Source organism: Oncorhynchus mykiss, chromosome 15, assembly GCF_057628025.1.
Source record: "Oncorhynchus mykiss isolate SJ-2025 chromosome 15, ASM5762802v1, whole genome shotgun sequence".
Taxonomy (NCBI): Eukaryota; Metazoa; Chordata; class Actinopteri; order Salmoniformes; family Salmonidae; genus Oncorhynchus; species Oncorhynchus mykiss.
The window spans coordinates 17,841,076-17,851,454 of NC_143036.1; the positions used below are offsets into that span (position 1 = coordinate 17,841,076).

The following is a 10,379-nucleotide window of genomic DNA, read 5'->3' on the forward strand; positions in this document are numbered from 1 at the left end:
TGTTATTGATTGGTATGATGTCATTGGGAAGACCATTTTGCCTAAAATCCGATTATGTTTATTATTGTGTTTTGTGTGTATTGCTAAATATGACTACTGAAGGTGAACTTGAACTTCAAGTAAGCAGCTAGAAGTACTTTGTTATCAAAGTAAAATCAGAATTAGCATATGGGTCATGAAGCTTTAGTTTTTTTAACCAAGTGAGTTTGTATTTTCCTTTAGTTGTTTGCTAGATTGAAGGGGTGATGATCATTGACGGACATTGAACCTGACATGTTTCCTGGACCAATTCAAGATAGTTTGGCCTTATAGACTCATTTAACTGCTGTTTAGACAGCAAGACAGGACCATGTCAGTCCATATAAATAAATAACCACAGTAGTCACATGTTTTCTCTCCAGGTGATGTTGTGGAGTTCCATGGCATGAGGGCAATGGGAAGACACATACCCTGTTCAATCTGGTGACCCACTGCATCCTCCCAACCGACCGGGGCGGCCTGGAGGGGAGGTCATGTACGTGGACACCAACTACCACTTTGACATGCTGAGGCTGGTGAAAGTACTGGAGCAGCACCTGGGGGAGGATGGTGATGTGGTGGTAGTGCCTGAGGAGAGGGTGCGAGCCTGCCTGCGCCGACTCTTCGTGTTTCTCTGCTCCAGCTCAGTCCAGCTGCTTCTCACACTGCACTACCTGGAGAATACCTTCTTCAGCCGGCCCGTCCTTCTCAGCCTTCTATTGGGTGAACCGGAGCAGCGGAGAGGAGAGCGTGGCCAAGCAGGAAGCCATACTCATGAAGTGTTCAGAGCCCCTGGCCCGGGTGCTAAGGGACTACCTCATTGTGGTGTTCGCCACCACGCACGCCAACATCAGGAACTACGGGCACTCGGATCAGTCTGACACGGCAGCCATGACACCTGGGTCCTCTGAGCCATCCTCATCGTATTCCTCCTTTAGACGGTGGTCCTCCTCCCATGCTTCAGACTTTGACCAGGCCTACATCAGCAGGGATTGGCAGAAGGAGACGAGACCAAGGACAGAAACCAGGTGTTTTCAACTGCATACACCACCACAAAGACATGAGGTGCTAAACACTCCTCGTTCTGTGAAATGTAAAGGGGGTTTCAGTTTTTATAAAGAATGTTGTTGAACTCATTTGATTGAATTCTATTCATATTCCGGATGTGTTCAACTGATAGATTAATCATTTTGAACCATAGCAACTTTTAGTGATTTTATTTCTAACAGTTGTTGGATTATTTTACATCCACCAAATGTGGATGGTTATTATGTTGGATGTAATTTGTTTGTTTTGTTAAGAGGGGAAAAAATAAAAGAGTAAGATAAGGCAACTGTTACACACAGCAGCAATGCCTTTCTTCAATGAAGCGCTGAATATTTAAGTTACAGTATATAATTCAAGCAGTTAAATATGCTTTACTCTGTAGTGATAGCTGTGGGTTAAATATTCTCATGAAAGCCTAAAGGCCTGAAATATTTAATGTTGTGTATATCAGTAAACCTGAAATTACTCTTCACATGAGATCTTCTTTAAGTCTTTAAGAGCATCTACAGCTCAGTCATCCAGTTTCAGGTTTAATCTGGGGTACAGTAAGTGTTAACCAAACTCACCCTGTTTAGGACTTTCTTAATCACTTAGCGTGATTGATAGTTTTTTATTTGTCATGGGCTGTTAGTCTCCACTTTTGATGCACAACATCTATTCCCAGGTTCAGGCCTAGCTTGTAATATGGGGAGTGCTTGGTCAATCTAGCAAGCACAGCTATTTAAATGGGGTCTTCGTGTTCAAGCAGGTCAACTCTCTCCCTACTTACTTATCCAATGACTTTTGACACCCAACCAACATCATACACAGCGATACCATAGATAAACAACAAATTACACAGTCATTGTCAGTCAATCATCCCGTGGAACCCAGGCTGCTAGTAGCTCATTGACGGAGACCAGCTGTACTGTACATAATAGCAGGGTTTTGTTCCCTCCCTGTGGACCCTTGTATTGTTTCACGGCTCTCTGTTCTATAAGGCAAGCCTTACAGAGTAATTAGGCACTGAATGGTTTGTTATTACTCAAAGAAGAGTTGATAAAAGTATAACACCCACCCCTCCTTCAACCAGCAGCAGCTGTTCACTCCAGTACTTAATTGTCCCATGTCATGTGACCAAGGTTATTATAGTTTTGTGATTTAATATTTGTTTTTATTGTTATTTTTTAGATTTTATTTGACATTCAGTTTAGTTTCAGTTAGTTTTCAGACATGATTTACACATTTTTATTTATACTCAACAACAAATATAAATGCAACATGTAAAGTGTTGGTCCCATGTTTCATGAGCTGAAATAAAAGATCCCAGAATTTTTCTATATGTACAAAAAGCTTATTTCTCTCCAATTTTGTGCACACATTTGTTTACATCCCTGTTAGTGAGCATTTCTCCTTTGCCAAGACAATCCATCCATCTGACAGGTGTACACAGGTGCACCTTGTGCTGGAGACAGTAAAAGGCCACTCCAAAATGTGCAGTTTTGTCACAACACAATGCCACAGATGTCTCAAATTTTGAGGAAGCATACAATTGGCATGCTGACTGCAGGAATGTCCACCAGAGCTCTTGCCAGATAATTCAATGTTAATTTCTCTACCATAAGCCACCTCCAACGTTGTTTTAGAAAATTTGGCAGTACGTCCAACCGGCCTCACAACCGCAGACCACGCGTAACCACACCAGCCCAGGACGTCCACATCCGACTTTTCCAAGCATCCGACTTTACCAGCCACCCGGACAGCTGATGAAACTGAGTAATTCTGTTTGTAATAAAGCTATTTTGTGTGGATAAACTCATTCTGAATGGCTGGGCCTGGCTCCCCAGTGGGTGGGCATGGCTCCCAAGTGGGTGGGCCTATGCCCTTTTTTGGGATGTCACTTCTTGCCTCTGGGGAAAGTAATACATAAGGTGATGGGCCAGGACATGGGTTTGGTTAGATTTAACTATACATCAATCCTAATGTGACTTGGATTTAAAAGGAAAGGCCTCTAGACTGGATAGGTGCCATCCAGCTATCACACTACCTAACAGTGAAAAGGTGTGATAGCTTATACCAATCCAATGCTTTTTTAACTTTAATAGTAGATTTAAGAAAAATCAAGTACCTTTATCTAACAGAAAGATAGAGGAAAAAACAACAAATGAAGTCATGGCCCATTTGAAGTTATGTTTATGCAGTGGAGGCTGGTGGGAGAAGCTATAGGAGTAATGGTTAGAATGGAATTAACGGGACGGAGTCATGTGGTATCCATATTGTTTGATACATTTAATACCGTTCCATTAATTCTATCACAGCCATAGCAATGAGCCCATCCTCCTATAGCAGGGGCAGAAACCAGATCCAGTGCACAGGGCACAGCTTTGAATAAACAGCCATCCTTGCCTGTCAGAACTGAAGAGGTGACTCTGTAAACAAGACACCCTTTACCTCTTCCAGATATTTCCACAGCTCACAAGGGCAGGGCTCTACAGTGCGCCCATTTTACTCTCATATGTGGCTAAATATTTTGCTGTTCTACCTGGAATTTTAATTTAGGAGCACCAGTGTGCCTAGAAAAAGTCAGGATTCTAGCTTTAATACCTCAAATATTTTTCATTGTGCTTTTAAATGTATTTGTGTGCGCCTACATGCACATGCTCCTTGTAAAACAAGTCAGCGTAGAGCCCTGCACGGGGACCTTAATGCCCTGCTAGGTTGACACTCCGCCTGGACAGTGACCTCAGACACAATCTTCGATGTGAGGAAGCTATATTTCGGAAGCACTGGGGTCGAGATCCTCGCTGGATTCATCGTGCTGGCATCGTCCTGGGGTCATGCTGCTCCATGGTTGTACTCTCTGATTTGCTGAAGTACAAAATACTCTGCTTCCCTCATCAGTGGCTCCATCTCTGTTGAGTGAAGTGCCAGAGGAACACTTGGGTCCATCGGGCAAGCTGCTGCAGGGTTTGGCTGCCAGAGGAGTTAGTATGCATGCGAAGCACACATGCAGTGACTTCAGTTGGACCTGTACCAACTGTTTTGCAACAGTAGTTGATTGCAAATGTGCCTCAAGGTTGAGAAGGCAGGGCACCACATTAAACAGCGATTGGCTGTCAGTTTCAAGTTGATCGGTGTGGATTGCAAAGGGCTCCAGCAACTTCACAAGCTGCTCTAGCTTGGCCCAGTGACGCTCCGCACTCACTCTCTGATTTTTCACTGTTAGGTAGTGTGATAGCTCGTGATAGGGATGCACAAACTAGGCCTATTTGAGCAATTACCCGCCAGATTTACACAAGTATTCAGACCCTTTACTCAGTACTTTGTTGTAGCACCTTTGGCAGTGATTACAGCCTGGAGTCTTCTTGGGTATGACACCACAAGCTTGGCACACCTGTATTTGGGGAGTTTCTCCCATTCTTCTCTGCAGATCCTTTCAAGCTTTGTTAGGTTGGATGGGGAGCATCGCTGAACAGCTATTTTCAGGTCTCTCCAGAGATGTTTGATCGGGTTCAAGTCCGGGCTCTAGCTGGGCCACTCAAGGACACTCAGAGACTTGTCCCGAAGCCACTCCTGTTTTGTCTTGGCTGTGTGCTTAGGGTTGTTGTCCTGTTTGAAGGTGAACCTTCGCCCCAGTCTAAGGTCCTGAGCGCTCTGGAGCAGGTTTTCATCAAGGATCTCTCTGTGCTATGCTCCTTTCATATTTCCCTCAATCCTGACTAGTCTCCCAGTCCCTGTCGCTGAAAAACATCGCCACAGCATGATGCTGCCACCACCATGCTTCACCGTAGAGATGGTGACAGGTTTCCTCCAGACGTGACACTTGGCATTCAGGCCAAAGAGTTCAACTTTGCTTTCATCGGATCAGAGAATCTTGTTTCTCATGTTCTGAGAGTTCTTTAGGTGCCTTTTTGCAAACTCCAAGCGGGCTGTCATGTGCCTTTTGCTGAGGAGTGGACTCTGTCTGGCCACTCCACCATAAATTCCTGATTGGTAGAGTGCTGCAGAGATGGTTGTCCTTCTGGAAGGTTCTCTCATCTCCACAGACGAACTCTGAAGCTCTGTCAGAGTGACTATCAGGTTCTTGGTCACCTCCCTGACCAAGGCCCTTCTCCGCTGATTGCTCAGTTTGGCCGGGTGGCCAGCTCTAGGAAGAATCTTGGTGGTTCCAAACTTTTTCCATTTAAGAATGATGGAGGCCACTGTGTTCTTGGGGACCGTCAATGCTGCAGACATTTCTTGGTACACTTCCCCATATCTGTGCCTCGACACAATCCTGTCTCGGAGCTCTACAGACAATTCCTTCGACCTCACGGCTTGGTTTTTGCTCTGACATGCACTGTTAACTGTGGGACCTTATATAGACAGGTGTGTGCCTTTCCAAATCATGTCCAATCAATTGAATTTATCACAGGTGAACTCCAATCAAGTTGTGGAAACATCTCAAGGATAATCAATGTAAACAGGATGCACCCGAGCTCAATTTCGAGTCTCATAGCAAAGGGTATTTCCGCTTTGTCAATGGGGCTATTGTGTGTAGATTTATGAGGGACATTTTTTATTTAATCCATTTTAGAATAAGGCTGTAGCGTAACATAAGGTGGAAAAAGTAAAGGGGTCTGAATACTTTCTGAATGCCCTGTATACACTGGCCTTCAACTTGAATGTCCCCCAGCATGAATGATACAATTATGCATCTTCATATTATCAGTCATGTTTGAAATGTTCAATAATGTCCCATACTCTCCTTCATAATCCATGTTCATGAGGTGTTGCTCTTGGCTATAAAGGCATCACCTTAATTCTAGTTTTCTGGAATACCAGTACCAATACTAGTTCACAAAATCCCCCTCAGAGGCCAGATAGCTCAATCCTTTTTCAGCAAATGTAAGTAAATGTTGTCAGCACAAGCTATCAATCTATTTTTATGTAATGCACATTACATGATGCCACACAGGCTCAATATCAAATTAATTATGCCACATATGATCAATATCAAACGGATTATGCCACACAGGCTCAATATCAAATGGACCCAACCCCAAATTATCCATTTGTTTACCTACTGATTGCAACTGGGTCCCTATGCCCACATTAAACTGGCTGACTCAAAGACCAAGACAGCACGGCAGTCCTTAACTTTGGTTCAGAAAATCAAATGAATGCCAAGTGGTGCACAAAATCTTAATTGATTTGTTTATTGCTGTTGATTTTATGTGCGTTCTTCAGCAGTTAACAAAAGGCTTGATGCCGGGGGAGGGCTTATGGCTCTGAATGATATGCTTTAGTAGTCCAAGCCTGGGGTTAAGAAATAGAAGTGTTCAACAACATATCCCTAATTAGAAGACAAGAGACCAATGGTTCTTGGTTCATTATTTGGCTAGGTTTTATTTAGGCTTTGAGAAATAGTGAAATAAGGTAAAACATAATGGAAGTTGCCACCTAAACAAACTCCATTAAATCCAGAGTGATGGTCTTTAGTCTCCTATGTTGCATGCATTCGTCTTTCCAGCTCTGCTGACTGGTTTAAAAATAGTAACAGATTGCAAAATTACAAGGGATGGCAGGCAACCTAATGGTTAGAGCATTGGGCCAGTAACTGAAAGGTTGTTGGATCAAATCCCCAATCTGATAAGGTGAAAATCTGTCACTCTACCCCTGAGCAAGGCAGTTAACCCTGCTGGGCTCTGAAAATGTAGATGTTGATTATGGTAGCCCCCCACACCTCTCTGATTCAGAAGGGGTGGGTTAAATGCAAAAGACACATTTCAATTGACTGCATTCAGTTGTACAACTGGCAACACTATTCCATTCAGCAGACACTTTTATCCACAGCATCTTACATACATTTTACATATGGGTTGTCCGAGGATTTGAATTCACTACCCTTGGGTTACAAGCATCATGCAGTTGAAGTTGGAAGTTTACATACACCTTAGCCAAATTTTTCACAATCCATGACATTTAATCCTAGTACAAATTCCCTGTCTTAGGTCAGTTAACCACTTTATTTTAAGAATGTCAAATGTCAGAATAAGAGTAGATAGAATTATTTATTTCAGCTTTAATTTCTTTCATCACATTCCTTGTGGGTCAGAAGTTTACGTACACTCAATTAGTATTTGGTAGCAATGCCTTTCAAATTGTTTAACTTTGGGCAAACATTTTGGGTATCCTTCCACAAGCTTTCCACAATAAGTTGGCTGAATTGTGGCCCATTCCTCCTGACAGAGCTGGTGTAACTGAGTCAGGTTTCTAGGCCTCCTTGCTCGCACACACTTTTTCTATAGGATTGAGGTCAGGGCTTTGTGATGGCCACTCCAATACCTTGACTTTGTTGTCCTTATTAAGCCATTTGGAAGACCCATTTGCAACCAAGCTTGTCTTGAGATGTTGCTTCAATATATCCACATCATTTTCCTTCCTCATGATGCCATTTATTTTGTGAAGTGCACCCGTCCCTCCTGCAGCAAAGCACCCCCACAACACGATGCTGCCACCCCCGTGCTTCACGGTTTGGATGGTGTTCTTCGGCTTGCAAGCCTCCCCCTTTTTCCTCCAAACATAACGATGGTCATTATGGCCAAACATTGTATTTTTGATTCATCAAACCAGAGGACATTTCTCCAAAAAGTACAATCTTTGTCCCCATGTGCAGTTGCAAACCGTAGTCTGGCTTTTTTATGGCGGTTTTGGAGCACTGCCTTCTTCCTTACTGAGCGGCCTTTCAGGTTATGTCGATATAGGACTCGTTTTACTGTGGATATAGATACTTTTGTACCTGTTTCCTCCAGCATCTTCACAAGGTCCTTTGCTGTTTTTCTGGGATTCATTTGCACTTTACGCACCAAAGTACATTCATCTCTAGGAGACAGTCGCCTTCCTGAGCAGTATGTCAGCTGTGTTGTCCCATGGTGTTTATTCTTACATACTGTTTGTACAGATGAACATGGTACCTTCAGGCGTATTGGAAATTGCTCCCAAGGATGAACCAGACTTGTGGAGGTCTACAATCTTTTTTCTGAGGTCTTTGCTGATTTCTTTTGATTTTCCCATGATGTCAAGCAAAGAGGAACTGAGTTTGAAGGTAGGCCTTGAAATACATCCACAGGTGCACCTCCAAATGACTCAAATGATGTCAATTAGCCTATCAGAAGCTTCTAAAGCCATGACATCACTTTCTGGAATTTTTAAAACTTTTTAAAGGCACAGTCAACTTAGTGTATGTAAACTTCTGACCCGCTGGAATTGTGATACAGTGAATTATAAGTTAAATAAACTGTCTGTAAACAATTGTTGGAAAAATTCCTTGTGTCATGCACAAAGTAGGTGGCCTAACTGACTTGCCAAAACTATAGTTTGTTAACAAGAAATTTGTGGAGTGGTTGAAAAAATGAGTTGTAATGACTCCAACCTAAGTGTATGTACACTTCCGACTTCAACTGTTTATACTGTAGGTACAATGGACCGAAGTTACCATGGTGTTAGTGTTTCATGAATAAAACCTCACTGTAGACATGTATCAACGCAGAGTAAAAGTTGGCATTTGTGAGGATGGATTCACAAAGAATACAATCAGTATGTTCTACTAGCCACTGCTTAAGCTAGGCTATCTGGCAGGTGTGAGCCAGTGGTAACCACAGGGTTGCTTCAGCAGGAGACCTCCAGCTGGGGTAATTTATAAATGTATTGTCCAAGTCACAGGAGGTTGGTGGCATGTTAATTGGGGAGGACGGGCTTGTGGTAATGGCTGGAACAGAATAAATTAAATAGTAACGAATACATCAAACACATGGTTTGATGCCATTCCATTCTCTCCGTTCCAGCCATTATTATGAGCCGTTCTCCTCTCAGCAGCCTCCACTGTTCCAAGTCTCTCAAATGTTAAAACACTGCAGAACGTGACACAAAGAAGGGCTAATTAAGACCAATAGATTGGCGCATGTTCAATTATGATTATTTAGTTATTTTCAATTCTCAGGTTTCAAAGGGCTTGGGTTGTATAGGGGACTCCATTAGGATTGCATAATACAACAGGGAAGAGCGGTGCAGTCCCCTTCAAGGTATATACAATTGAGCTTGAAAGAAGAATGCCTCGCATTAGCAATTCAAAATTAATCCCATATTGTATCAAAATAAGACCTCCCTAAATTAATTAGAAATTATTTGGGATGGCAAAACATAACATTCAAATGAACCTTGAGCTTGAGTTGGGCTATATAAATGGCCATTTTTTTTTTTTTTAACTAAGCAAATCAGTTAAGAACAAATTCTTATTTACAATGACGGCCTACACCAGCCAAACCCGGATGACGCTGGGCCAATTGTGTGCCGCCCTATGGGACTCCCAACCACGACCAGATGTGATACAGTCTGGATCCAAACCAAGGACTGTAGTGACACCTATTGCACTGAGATGCAGTGCCTTAGACCGCTGCGCCACAAACTCAACTAACAATTCTAGGGAGAGAGAATATTTTTGTAACGTTAACCGTAAAGTTACCCTAATGTTTGAGTATCCAATTTTCTGCTAGAATGTTCCCCTAACTATCTCTGTTAGCAAAAACCTTCTGAGAATCGTTTTGGCATGTTTTGGTGTTAAAGTTATGTCAAGCAGAACTTATCTAGAACGTGGTTACAATGGTCTCAGAATATAACACATTCATTTGATTGATGGGTTTTATGGGACGTTGTAAGAACATTCACGTGTCCAGTTTTCTAAGGGTTATGAGAATATTCCATCAACGTTTCACTAAATATACACAGAACATAACTCAGCAAAGGCAGCAGTGATCTCTTTGTCCAGAAACACCAAATCAAATCGGAAAATCTATACAGCTTATTTTTTGTGTGACCCCCCCCCACCCCCCCCCACCCCCCCCCACCCACACACCCACACACCCACACTTACTTGCTTATGGTAGTCCATCATATTCGATGATGACTTCTCCTTTTGAGTTAACGGTGAGTTCTTTGGTGACTGGAGTCCAATCTGAGATCCATAAACTTTATTGCAGGTGGGGCATATGCAGTCTGTGTTGGCGAGGGCAGGCATGGCTGTGTCTCTCTTGAGCTGTTTTTGCTGTCTCTTTGTGCTCCTCTCCTCTCTTTGGGTGACCATGGCCTCCATACTCTTGCAGTTAGTCTTAGCAAGTATTTCTGTATGGTGCACACGGTTGCACCAGTTGATTCCCAGGATTTAATCGCTTGAGCTGCTTGTTGTGGCGACTGTAAATGACCCAGGCTTCACAGCTGTAAATAAGTGTGGTGATGCAGATGGCTTGATAGACAGTGACTTTGGTGTGGAGGTGGAGATCCCTGTTTTGGAAGACCCT

At 42.9% G+C, this 10,379-nt stretch overlaps 1 pseudogene; it reads left to right on the forward strand.

The window, feature by feature from the left end:
* The first annotated feature begins 89 nt into the window (after nt 1–89).
* LOC110490932 (DNA repair protein XRCC2-like) lies at nt 90–1,246 on the forward strand (annotated as a pseudogene).
* The last annotated feature ends 9,133 nt before the right edge of the window (nt 1,247–10,379 follow it).